Here is an 8379-nt window from a genome sequence, read left to right as displayed (position 1 = left end):
GCCTATGTGGATTAGTTGATTAACTGTCTGTATCTCTTGCTCTCTTCACCAGCAAAGCCTGAAGGTGCTTTGACAACAGGAGAATTCCCACCTAAGCGCCACTCAAGAGCCACACCGCCTGTCCTCCTCTGCGGAGACAGACTGGTGGGCTTCAACGTTGATCAACGCCCAGCAAAACCAGAATCTTGCCACTGCTGCATCAGGAAGGTGAAGCCAGACCGAGCGATTCCTAGAGCTGCCTCGCAACTTTGGTTCCTGAAGCTGTCTAAACTATTATTTCTGGCAACTGAGCTCCCCATCTTGACCAAGGTTTGTCTTCTGGAGCTTACGTTAGCTGCTAATTCCCTCTCTTTCCCATGACTATTCAAGGAGGGAAAGATCAAATGCATATTTAATAGCACCGTCATTCTACCTGACTCATCCTGTGACCATAAGGGACCTCATGGCACCTACAGGGACGCAAGAAGTTTTCTCCTTGCTGGAGAACAGTAGAGACAATCGCACCATTTTATTCTCAAATGCACCTCATTACCGCTTTGATCTCCTTTATGATCAGTCAATATTTATTAAGAGTAGTATCCACTCTAAAGTAGACTTTCTCTGTTCTTAGACTATTCAGAAGCTTCAACAGGAGCCACACCATGAATGCATTTATGCTACAGAGGTGCAACATTTAATCTGCAGATGACGACAACTGCCAGGAAAGCCAAGAAAAACCTCAAACCGACACAGTAAGCACAGTTTGTCCTATCACTATCACCACTGTAAGAGCTCTTTCTGTTCTGTGTTCCTATATTACTCCTTACATTTTTATCTCGATTTTGCGATATTTTACACTTAGCTTAGTGGGTATAACTCAGAGAAAAGCTCATGGAAGGAGAAAAGGTGCTCAGAAAAATTTCATGAGCTGACCTTAGCTTCTGTCCCCCTGCCCCCCAACATCAAGGTTCCCAGCAGAATCAACATAGCAGGTCAGAGAGAATACAAGTGGTTATGTTGTCCACTATTCTGGAAATTATGAGGTGACCAACATTGATCCTATGTGAATTATTCTAGAGATATTATAGGAACAGAAAGGTTTTGATTTCTGAAAAGCAACCTTCAGATGAGGTATATGAAATGACTCATTAACAACTGCTGGCATAGCCGTTGCTTTTTCTTGAAGGGCCCTTCAAAGTCTACAGGGGACCAGTTTATGTCAGCTGTGCTTGGACTAGCCTCTAGGAAAAAAAACAAAAAGACGACTTCCAAAAATAAAACAGTGGTGTGTGAGCAATTTTCATAACCCACCCTCAAGTTTAAACTACACTGAGAAATTAGAACATCTGCATACGGTAGTGATTGGAGCCCTGGTGCTCAGCTCACCCTTCTGGTGTTCCCAGGCAGGAACGCCCCATCATCCAGACAAGACACAGGCAAGCTCCTGCTTACTGCCTTTTATTCCAAAACACACTACTGATTTAGGACCAGTCATTGTGTTTTCTCAGGATATGCATATATACGTAAATCAACCATCCAAATCAGCGCTTGCACCAGTTTGAATGCGCATAGCTATCATGAGTGAAGTGAAAGTAGTTCTAGTACCCTTGTTTATGTATGCATGCTACTGGCGCCTACACTGACTGAAGGGTATTGGTAAAACATAGAGCAGTTCAACAGCATTCAGCAATTAGTGCTCCAGAGTAGTCAGAAGAGCACACAGATACTCCATCCCTTGCAGCAGAGGCATTATTATTAAAATTAAAACCAGCTATTAAAAACAGATTGCTGAGGGGATGAAGCGTTTCAGATTCGTTTATAATCCCTGTTAGTTTTCCTTCTTTTTCTGGCTCCTCAATGCTGCGAGAAAGCACGACAGCAAAAAATTGATGCTTGTAATAACAAATAATGACATTATGGGAAAGGGAAGGGGAGAAAGGAGGGCGCTGTTATTGCGACACAGCTGATCCTTTGAAGGAAGGAGACAGGATTCTTCAGTTACTCATACCAGCATAAGTTACAGTCACAGAACATTTATCACATGTGACAGCAAATGAGACAGAAAAATATCAAACTTTGGGTTAATTTGTTAGCAGGGAAAAACTGGTATTTATAAGCTGGATAAAACATAAAAGGTCCATGGGAGAAAGCGGGGACTACTCAGATGGAGATATAAAAAAAAAAAATGCCTGAACATGGCAGGGGGGTGGGGGTGGAAATTACTGTTCCTTGTGCAACCAGTCATTTACACTCACTCACGCCTTCTTTCATAATTACAGGTGTGCGCATGTGTCTTAGTACGGACGTAGCTTCTGCAAAAATCAGTAGCTGTGCCCTTTCTCCACTGTGGCACCAACCGCTTGCCAGGGTAGGGAACAGCACCTCAGCTAGCACACCTGTGGAATCTTCAGCTTTCCTTTGCCTTTTGCTACAGTTTCATGCTAGAGAGAGAATTCTTATACAAGAACGTATATTAAAACATGTATATTGCTCTTACACAGGAACAGATACTAAGAACAACTTATAACAGCACTCCCCCTGCTACCCTAGGCAGAAAGCAGTACACACTCCATAGGGAATACTGGACCAGCCGGTTTAAAATGTAATTTTGAGGGAATACATTAAGATGTCTTTGAGAGCTTCCAAATACCGAGTGCGCACCTTCAAGCAAGGCACACAGATAAGCTCTGGTGTTTTGAGGCATTGATTACTTACAGACACATTCCAGATGTTTCAGCCATCATGCTCCCATGAAAAAAAAAAAAGGCATGATGGCCAAAATGTTGGGAATGTACCTGCAAATATTAAAAGGCTTAAAATGAGTCCGCTTATCTTTTAGCCTTTTTCAAAATGACATACTGATGATGTCTTAGGCATATCCCGAGGAAACATGGTAAAACAAAAAGTCTAATTAACATAGCAATGTATTGCAATAGAATTAGTTTAGAAAGAAAACCAATGATTAATAAGTACACAGAAACACTTCTGTCCCGATACTGGGAACTATAACTTTGAAGTTTTGGGAAAGCTCAACCAAGAAAGCAAGGAGAAAACAGATGCAATCCAGCTTGTTAAATGAAGGCTTTTGTTTCGGGTTTTCCCCTTGACTTTCAATAGCTTATTATTTAGAAATACTACATTTCACAGTTACTTTTTTTTTTTTTATTGGCCTGTGGAGAGTAAAGGCTGAACACATTGGCTAAGCAGGACCCTGATTCATCATCTAGAATGCAAATAACCGCTGGGCAGCCGGGACAACCACTCAGAAGCTTAAAGACTTAGGGCACGTGTAGGACTCCAGTATATTTTAAAAACTACTGAAGAGGAGCGAGCTTAATCTAGCAATATAATCTGTTACTGTATGCTTTTAGGTATATAATGCAATAACAGTCCAATTTAATGAAAATGTATGAAGCAGATATGGCCTTCACTTAATTTTCAGAAATCCTTTTGCAGTGTTTCTGGAAGGTAGGCACCATACAGATATAATATTAATTATTACCTCCTATTCTATTTTAACCCATTTACTTCACCCTCCATATTACCCACACTAGCTGCCAGTACTAGCATCAGGCAGAAGAGGTCTGCAGCCTTTTCCTGCTCCCTGACAGTAGCTCTGAGAAGGAAAAACAGATGCAAGATCAGCAGAGGTGCGTTTTACTCAAAGCCAGCAAAACCAAGAGTAAGATTTAGGAGATGAGAAGGGAAACTCTTCCTCTGGGTGGATTTTAAAAGCCAAATTTTGTAGCCATGTTTTTGATACTCATTGCCTCCTGTCCCAAAGAAACAGGTATCATCAAAGAGGAGGAAGAGGAGCAATATAAATTAGAGCAAAAGCACTGTGTGCCAGATGAATGTCCAGAGAGATGGGAAGCTGTGACTGAAGATTTTTGCAATACTGAAGCTGATACCAATGCCTAGTAGTTAACATTCAGTCACTCAACAAATATTTATTTAGAGACAGTGTAACATGCCCACTGCAGAACTTTGAGTTTTAAAAAGAGCCAAGATATTTTTTTTTTTTTTTTTCAATTTTAGGAACCTTCATGCCAAAGGCAACACAGCTCTTAAATCTTTTAACCTCTGGTGGTTAATTCTAGAGGGTTTGCATGGCACATGGGTGACACTCAAGCCTATACTGACTTCCTGTATAGCTGTGAATTTCCCTCTAACATAATCCCAATGAAAACTCAGGTTAGAATGAAACCAAAGCAATGAGTTCTCTTCTTAATCCTAACACTAAATGCTGTTTTAACCCTAATCCAGGCAAATAGATTTGGGCTTTGTTTTTATTCACCAAAGACTAATTTACTGTAATGAAGATCTTGACAAGTGTGTTTTAAAACAGTCATCCTTAAATTACTGATGTTTAACAAAGCCGCTGAACCATCTTAACCCTGTGGACACCTGTTACCTGAAGAAAGTAACAAATTATTGTAAAACTGCAAAAAAATCCTGAATTCTTCAGTGTCATGGTTTAACCCCGGCTGGCAACTAAGCCCCACGCAGCGGCTCGCTCACTCCCTCCACAATGGGACAGGGGAGAGAATCAGAAGAGTAAAAGTAAGAAAGCTCGTGGGTTGAGATAAAGACAGTTTAATAGGGAAAGCAAAAGCCGCGCACACAAGCAAAGCAGAACAAGGAATCCATTCACTGCTTCCCATCAGCAGGCAGGTGCTCAGCCATCCCCAGGAGAGCAGGGCTCCATCATGTGTAACGGTTACTTGGGAAGACAAATGCCATCACTTTGAACGTCCCCCCCTTCCTTCTTCTTCCCCCATCTTTACAAGCTGAGCATGATGTCATATGGTCTGGAATAGCCCTTTGGCCATTTGGGGTCAGCTGTCCTGGCTGTGCCCCCTCCCAGCTTCTTGTGCACCTGGCAGAGCTGAGAGCTGAGTCGTCCTTGGCCAGTCTAAGCGCTACCCAGCAACAACTAAAACATCAGTGTGTTATCAACATTCTTCTAGTACTAAACCCAAAACACAGCACCATACCAGCTACTAGGAAAAAAATTAACTCTGTCTCAGCCAAACCCAGGACATTCAGGTGCTGCAATACTAAATGCCAAATCCCTGCCAAAAAATGACCTTTTCTGGGAGCAGAAAACTGCCATAAAAAGATAAATGTTTTATCACCACATCCTTTGAAAGAATCACACAGTATTGCTGGAGCTCTCCGACTTGTAGGTCTTTTTCTTTTGTCCTAAAGAAAGGCTAGCTTTTAGTGGGCAAGGTTCTTGGTAATTGAAATCCCAAATGTATCCTGGGTGCTCCAAGATCTTAACTGATCTGAGACAGACATAGATATTCACCATGGATAACTAACAGAGTCTCCCTTAGCTCTCTCCAAATCAATGATGAAAACTTAACTTCCGTGAGAGCATGACCTGGAGCAAGACCCTAACTCAGGTCTCAGACACCTCTGGGACAGCCTCCACCCACCTAGCACCCCCCCACTGCCCAGACAACCGAGCTGCTCACGAGTTGCCTCCTCAACTGCCACGAGATTGCAGCAACCTGACTATTTTAAGTGCTGCTAAAGTTCACCTTTTCCCCCTTCACCCTGAAACTTGTTCTATTTTAGGGAACCACTCCCAGATCCATTTGGCACGGGGCCTAACATTTGTTCCTCAAGTAGATCTGCTCCTGGGAATATTTATAAGCTCTTAAGTAGAGATAACATGAGATATTGGTAACAATACAAGTGATTCACATACGGACAAGGAGTTGGATAGTCGTCCCCCTTTTTCCCCAAAGTCATCTCTGTGCTCTATGTTTTTCTTCCCCATCTGTGTGCTGCACGCTTTGCCTGAGGCACCTGTTATCAGTAATGACCCTGGTTGGGCATACTAAGGTACAGTTCTCTTCATTACACTCTAATATATATTTTATGAAAACATGTGCCGTTTCACCAAGAACGAAAAAAAATAAGGGTAGGAGAAAACTGCAACTATTATATCCCAAGTAATTTATTTCTGTGGAGAAATAGATTTAATTTAATTGCAAGTTTCTTTGGTAAGGGAATGCTTTAACATTCTCCAAACCCTTAACCCTTAGGGTTTCACTACTCGTAAGGATTAAAACAAGAAGGACCATTACAGCTTGCTTCAAATTAGCATAAATGATGAACCCAAGATTATTTAATCTTGCAGTGAGTTTGGTCACAACACATACATTCAAATAAGTGTTCATTCATCAAGGTTTTGCATACTCAAAATTAGTGTTAAGCAGTAGCACCACTAACAAGGGTAGGTACTTCTATATCCACAATGCCAAAGCTGGGGACTACATAAATACCCGTACATAGTCACTGATTCCAAGCTACTTCTTTATTTACATTGCTACGGACAACTACAATCCGATTTCAAATATCTGAAAATCCCATTCAGTAACATGGAAACTGAGACACTATTATATGTGGTTTTTTTCTTCTTTCTTTACTGGTGACAAAGGAACTGCTCCAAAGACTCACACTATCTTTCAACAGTCTTAAAATAAAATTCAAAGAGTGCTACCACCTCTGAACCTCCATCTCCAGCAAGTTTGTTAGAGCTTTACATCTATCCTCTGCTTCAGAGCAGTTGCAACAAAAGTGTTTGCTCAAGCTATAGGGATTGTCAGCTTATATGATATGTCCTGTAGACAAGTAAGTGCAGCAGCAAAAGGCACAAACGATGTTAAAAACAGTTTTTCTCTTCAGAGAGGCTTCAGGAACGCAGCTAAAACCTCCAATTACATTTTTCAAATAGCGGAGCATGTTAGGCCAGTATGGCCCAAAATCTCGGCCAGCCTGACAGGCTCAGCAGGTTTTTGCACTGAATTGTGTCACCGACTCGGAGACAAGTATAGCAGAGTCTCAGGCATGCCTTGCGTCAGAAGCAAACGACAAGCGAGCATGAACACCATGCTCAAGTTTTCAGACGCAGGTAGAAGTTTTGCTGCCAGAATCCTACCCAATACCCATGCAAATTATGAAACTGAAAGCAAGACCTCCTGCCCTCCCAATTAACATTGACGGCATCTACATAAGTCAGTTTGAGACATTTCCCATCATCAGCACAAGTTGTTTTCATTATGCTAAATGATCACTGGTGGGATTTTCGTAAATCCCCACTGACACCCGTTTTCAATAAAAGCAGCAGGATTTTGAAATCACAGCACCCATTGTTGCTATCACAACAATTCAGCTCAAACCCAGCTTGGATATCAAAGCTTTTCCTGAAACCTACACATTTCCAAGCACTGATTGCACAGAGCTTCATCTGGTTATCCAGATGTATGCTTTATTAAAAGTCTTTCGAGATGTGTCACATAATACATCTGAGCCTCAGAAAAGCATAGGAAAATCTGTGCATATCACGTTGTCAGAAAAATAAAAGGACATTCATTATTTGTAGCAATGTCCAAAGGCAAGGTAACAACTGGGAGTCAGTGTCCTACTTAAACAAACCATGGCTTGTCCTGAACACAGTGAAGAACTTAAGTTTTTAAGTCATTCATTGACTGGATACTCATGATTTGGCTTAACGCGGGGTGCTGGCTTATTTCCATAGTTACAGGCACATAAATGACTTCAGCAGAGTTCTCCAACAAGCTGAATTAACTCAGTGTTCACATTGTTAACATCGCTTTTACTTTGTACCTAAATATTTGTGTTTATATATTTTATTTATTTTTCATTTCTCTGTTTATATTCTGTAGTTTTGTCTCCTAAAAATGTTCCGGAAGAGAAGCTGCTTGTGAACGGATGCTTTTTGATGGCAATAGTAATTTTTGCAGTCTGAATGCATACAACTTAAACAGAAATTTATATTCAATTTAAAAGGTAGTTCACAGTAAAAATACTGAATATTTTTTGAACTGACTTTTACCAGAAAATACCCAATATCCCTGCTATGCAACCTAAAATAATGAAAACAGAAAGACAGCCCCAAACTGTCTATTATGCAAGGCAATTTTCAAATTCTATTCCAGGAAACCTGGCAAACCAATGAGAGAATTAATCTCCTGAGAGATTAATAAGTAATTTATGTCAAAACTCATACATTTCTGTAGTAAATAACAGACACAGATTATAAAGCCCTGAGCTGCAAGTACTGAGGTTGGAAGTTGTGCTGCTCAACTCCTGGCACGAAGCATGTAGTGTTACTGGCAAGTACCAAAGTACCAAGCTCAGAGGTTAACGTGTGTTCTCATCCCACACTTATGGGAGAGAACTTTCACTTTCTAGCTGAGATTTTTGGTCCATAAACAACGCAGATGGTGAGTTTCCATTAGCTTCAAACAGACAACGGCTATGTGAAATACCCCTTTCGTGATACAGAAACTTGAGTCACAAAGAAGAAGAGGATGGGGGGAAAGAAAAAAGGGAGAGAACCATGAAGTTCTGTTCCAACTC

The sequence above is a fragment of the Egretta garzetta genome, unplaced genomic scaffold (genome assembly GCF_000687185.1).
Source record: "Egretta garzetta isolate BGI_Z169 unplaced genomic scaffold, ASM68718v1 scaffold123, whole genome shotgun sequence".
Classification (NCBI taxonomy): Eukaryota; Metazoa; Chordata; class Aves; order Pelecaniformes; family Ardeidae; genus Egretta; species Egretta garzetta.
The sequence above is the reverse complement of the archived record's forward strand: the minus strand, read 5'-3'. Positions refer to the sequence as shown.